The sequence below is a fragment of the Mytilus californianus genome, unplaced genomic scaffold (assembly GCF_021869535.1).
Source record: "Mytilus californianus isolate M0D057914Y unplaced genomic scaffold, xbMytCali1.0.p SCAF_7, whole genome shotgun sequence".
In the NCBI taxonomy this organism is placed as follows: Eukaryota; Metazoa; Mollusca; class Bivalvia; order Mytilida; family Mytilidae; genus Mytilus; species Mytilus californianus.
Genome location: NW_026262723.1, coordinates 32,181,483 through 32,187,482, shown reverse-complemented (window position 1 = coordinate 32,187,482; position 6,000 = coordinate 32,181,483).

Sequence of the window (6,000 nt, the reverse complement as noted above, 5' to 3'; positions counted from 1 at the left end):
TTACAGAATTAAAGATGAATGGTTGTATTACTGAAGTTTCAAATAAACCTTATGTAATAAATCCTCTAACTGTATCTATCAGTGATTCAAAGAAAGAGAGATTAGTTTTAGATCTGAGACACGTTAACAAATATGTACAAAAACAGAAAATAAAATTTGAAGGCGTTAAAGAGGCCAATCAATACGCAAAAAAGGGTTTTTTCATGTTTAAATTCGATTTACGTTCTGGTTATCACCACATTAATATACATCCAGAACATCAGAAATTTCTAGGTTTTTCCTGGGTAATTGATGGACAAGAAAGATATTTTATTTTCTCAGTTTTACCTTTTGGGCTATCTTCTGCTGAACACATTTTTACTAAAGTTGTTCGAACATTAGTTAATTTTTGGAGATCACAAAGTTTCCCGCTTATAGTGTATTTGGACGACGGATAGGCTTGTGACAACAAGGAAAAGTGTTTACGTATGTCCAAATCTGTTTTATATACTTAACTGAAATCCGGTTTTTTTACCAAATTTTGAGAAATCAATTTGTTCACCAGTGCAAAAATTAGACTGGTTAGGTTTTTTTATGGAATCTAGTATCTGGTGTTATTGAAGTTCCAAAAAAGAAAATTGAAAAAATACAGTTCAAAATCGAAAAAATTCTTTCAGATAATCGTTCAACTGCTAGAAATTTGGCATGTGTTCTCGGGAAGATTATATCTTTGATTCAAGCTTTTGGCCATATTTGCCAATTAATGACACGTAATTTATGCATGTCTGTTTGCCAGAGAAATACTTTGGGACTTGTATTTTGTAATTCCCTCTCAAGTCAAAACCGAACTAGAATTTTGGAAAAGTAATTATAAATCTATACCAAATTTATTAGTATGTCCTATACACAAGATTCCAGAACGTATTATTTTTTCCGATGCCAGTATGTATGTTGGAGCAGGTTTTATCGATGGCAATGTTTTACAAATTGCTCATAATATGTTTAGTGAACAAGAAAGACTTAAGAGCTCCACCTGGAGAGAGTTGAAATATGTTGAGTTAATATTAGAAAGTATGTCTGCACAGTTAGCAGGAAAACTTGTGAAAATGCATATATGTCAAGTGGGCAGCATGAAGCCTGATTTACATGAACTTGCTATGAATATTTATACAATTTGCATAGTTGATAGTATAACTATTGAAATTGAGTGGATCCCATGATCTGAAAATGTACAAGCAGATTACTTCAGTAGAGTTTTTGATTTTGACGACTGAGCTGTGGCCGACAGTGTTTTTCTTATGTTTAATAACAGATGGGGAAAATTAACTTGTGACAGATTTGCAGACGATAAAAATCATAAGATTGATCGGTTTAATTCAAAATTTTGGGTTCCAAGAACTCGAGGAGTCGACGCTTTCGCTTTCGACTGGTCAGGAGAAAACAACTGGATTGTGCCCTCGGTTGAGTTAGTTTGCCGAGTACTAAATCATATGTTAACTTGTCGAGCAAAAGGTGTATTGGTAGTTCCTAAATGGAAGTCTGCTCTGTTTTGGCCTATGGTTTGGAACAACACGGAAAATAAATTTTACGAATTTATTACAGATTTTGTCGAATTTGATCGTCCAAAACATTTCTTTTTATCAGGTTCAGCCAAAGACAGTGTTTTCGCTCAATCCCCAATCATCAGTAACGTCGTTGTTTTTAAACTTGATTGTTCATCCTAGGAGGTCACATTCTTTTGTATGGTTCAATGCACATTTTTACTATCGGGTGTAAATTTATTACTACGAGGTAAATAAACGTATCTCAATAGGTAACTACTACGGAATGTACCATACGCTTACAACTGAATACATTATTAATTATATAGATTGATAGATTGACAGAATGAAGATGCACCTTGTGCGGTTTAAGTACACACAAAAAAAAAACACCAAAAAACAAAAAAATGCACCTTGTGCGGTGTAGGTGTAAAAAATGCACCTTGTGCGGTATAAGTATAAAAAATGCACCTTGTGCAGTTTAACAATTAGAATGCACCTTGTGCGGTTAAAAAATGAAATATGCACCTTGTGCGGTTATTGAATAAAAACTATGATGCACATTGTGCAGTTGTTAACTATGCACTTTGCACGATTGTTACGTTATTATCATGTATATTTCTTATTTATCTAAGTTGGTGTGCTTAGTTTTATTTATGTTTCATTATTACAGGACAGTGCAACATGGAGGGAAATTTCTCAGTTTACGAATTCAAATCAACAGTTTACCGGATGTGAAAAAAGCATTTTCAATATTGTGAGAAGCAGTAAAGAAATTTCTACAAATAAAAAGTATGATGTGTATTTCAAAAAAAAATCAAAGAATGGTGTATTACATATAAAGTTATTCCGTTGCCCGCAAGTGTATCATCCGTTGCAGTTCATATTAGTGGCCTTGTTCAGCAATCCGTATCTGAATCAGTTTTATTAGCTCATTTTTATAGCATAAAGTGGTATCATGATTTCAGTTTAGTGTATAATCCGTGTGAAGACAAGCTCATTCAGATGATGATTGAAGGGGCGAAAAGAATTCTTAGTAAACCAATATTGAAAAAAGAACCAATTACAGAAGATCATTTACAGAAGATAGTAGACAAAATTGGAATTGATCGTTCCCATTTGCCGAATGTTAGAATTTGTACAATGATGCAAGTTGGTTATGCAGGATTTTTACGCTACAGTGAGATTGCAAATTTAAAAATGTCTAATATTTTTGACACTTATGTTTCTTTGAATATTGAATCTGGGAAAACTGATGTATAAAGAAGGGGAAATAATGTTATAATTTCTAGAACAAATGTGTCTACCTGTCCAGTAGTCTGGTTATTGACATACATTAATTTAGCTAAACTGTCTTTAGATTCTGATCAATATGTTTTTCGTTCTGTTAGATTTTTGAAATCAAAAAATTCTTATAAGTTGGCAGAAGTTAATCGTCCTTTATCTTTTACAAGAGCTAGAGAATTACTTTTGGGCATATTAACTGCGATTGGTCTTGATTGTAAACAATTTTGTCTTCATAGTTTGCGCAGCGGTGGTGCCACTGCTGTTGCAAGGAATGGTGTTTCTGATCGTTTAATTAAGGAACATGGAAGGTGGCGTACCGATTTTGCTAAAGACGGTTATATTAAAGATTCTGTTAAAAAGCAACTAACAGTTTCGTCAAATCTTGGTATATAACGAGTTATAAACATTTTTCCTTTGATGTTATTATTCAGCTCAAGTATACTATAACTTTACTATTTTCTCATTGTCTTGAGGTTATAGCGAGTAGCTCATCTACATAAGTTCTTTGTTCTTTGTGAGGCCATAGAATATAAGTACTTTATATTCTGACGAACGTAGTGACGGAGAATATAAATAAAATTTAGTTCGTTTTCCGTTCATGAATATTCATGACATGTGACCATTTGTTTGCACTTCGAACCCGTGCGGTCATCTTTCTGACCATCGACTCCCGTTATAGCCTAAAGAAGAGATACGTGTATTCACGGATGATTTAATGTGAATTTGTATTTGTAATTATGATTACTATTGTTATTATGTTTGTATTTGATACATGAGTTAAAGAAATAAAGGTTATAGCGAGTAGCACACCTCCATTAGATCTTTGTTCTTTGTAAGGCCATAGAATATAATTACTTTATATTCGGACGAACGTAGTGAGGGAGAATATAAATATATACAAAACACAGTGTTCTAAAGTAAGAAAAATTTGTTTACGTCATAGAATACGTTCGTTCGTAATTTATAATAAAAATTCCTATTTAAATATTATTCCTCTCGAAATAAATGTCCGCGTGCAATTGAGATTAAGTATGTACGATGACGGATTGTACCCTTACGTAAACAATTCAACTGCCAAAAATTCGAATATCTAAGATGGACATTTAACAGCTTTATTACTGTAACAACTTAACTAAGACAATTCTGCAGGTTCACTTTAGAAAAGGACATGGTTTCTTGCTTTGAACTACTGCTGGTAAAATTTACAAGGCATTTTTTTTATTTAAGCTCTTAATCACAATCTTGATTACTTGATAAGATCAAAATAACAAAATTCCGGTTTGCCTGCATGCCTACTCTATATTTGTATGCCTCGAAATGACAAAACAAGGACCCATATGTTTTTATAACTCGTGTGAAGCTAGCCGGCTACAACAGCCGGCATTTATTTTCACGAAGACTTGCGTTCGATGAAGTATTGTAAGAAACTATCGATTCTGTTTGTCTTTTTTATTGCTATAAATAATAAAAAATAAATCTCAATAAAATCTCAAATCAATGGGTGTCTTCTTCGAGGTCTTCGAGGAAAAAATGGATATCTAAACAGCAAAAATCATTTTTTTAGTCTAAAAATTAAGCAGAACCGAATAGAAAATTTGCAGATGCTTCTAGGTAGACACTATCCGTATATAAAATACATAAGGGTTTTTAGGCGCCAGTAAATTTTTAAATTATTTTTAATCCCTGCTTATCAGAAATATAAAGTAACCTAACCTCATACTCATAACAGATCAGACAAAAGATAAGTATTACACTTAAGAAATTTGCATACACACGATTAGATCCGTGCAATTTTGTCAGCATAGGATGGTTGCCGGGTGTACAATAGTACATATTTACTATTCCCAGCCATGGCCCATTGCACTTATACCCTAGACCAGTACACGTTTGTCAGCATAGGGTGGGAGTACCCGACATGTCAAAAAGTCACACTTGACTACTGCCAGCTAGCCAAACTAAAAGGTTCTCCACGTGGGCCATGGTACCAGTGGTAGAGGTAGACATGGCCTCAAAAAATGTCCCATAGCACTTATGCCCTAGATCAGTACGATTTGTAAGCATGAGATGGGGGATGTAACCGGTATGTCAAATAGTTTAACTTAATTATGGCCGGCTGCCAATACCTAGAAATTCTTCAAGTAGGAAATAGTACCAGATGATAAGTTAGATACGGATTCTAAAATGCCCCATAGCACATATACACTAGACCTGTACGATATGTTCAGCGTAGGGTCTTGCAGGGATTACCCGGTATGCCAAATAATGCAAATTAACTCCTGCATATCATGGTATCAGAGGTAGAGGTAGGCATGACCTCTGAAATGGCCCATAGTAGCTATACCCTTGACACGCACGAGTTTGTCCATGGAGAGGAAGGGGTAGGGGTAACCGGTATGTCACATAGTCCAACTTAACCATTGACGGCTGGATTAACTAAGAAATTCTCCACTTGGGCCATGGTATCAGAGGTAAAGGTGGGCATTGCCTTCAAAGTGGTTCATACTACGCGTACGTATGCCCTAGACCCGTACGATATTTTCATCAAAGAATGGGTATCCGGTAGGTCTCATAGTCCAACTTAATACTTCCAGACTGGCCAAACTACGTGTTCTTTACGTGGACCATGGTACCAGTGGTAGATGTAGACATGGCCTATAATATGACCCATATCATATATGCCATAGACACATATGAGTTTGTCGGCATAGGGTAAGTGCAAGAGTGGGTGCAGTATGTCACATAGTCTAACTTAACTAATTTTGGCTGGTTAAACTAAAAGATTCTTTTATAAGCCACAAAATCCAACTGAACTATTGCCGGCTGACCAAACTAAGAGATTTTTCACGTGGACCATGGTACCAGAGGTCGACATGGCGTCTAAATGGCTCATATCACATACGCCTTAGACCCGTAAGAGTTTATCAGTATAAGGTTCGGGGTTGGGGTATATGGCATGTTACAGAGTTGAACATAACTATTGCCGGCTGGTCAAATTAAGAGTTAAGTTACGTAAGCAATTGTACCTTAGGTAAAGGTAGATATGGCCCTCTAGAATGGCTCATATCACACAAATGCTATGGACCCAAACATATTTTGACCTCTTAAATGCCCATTTAATTAGGTGTGTGATTTATTTCTTAATGAGATTATGAGGCAAAGTGGTGTATAGGGTAGAAAAATCAAAACTTTTAAC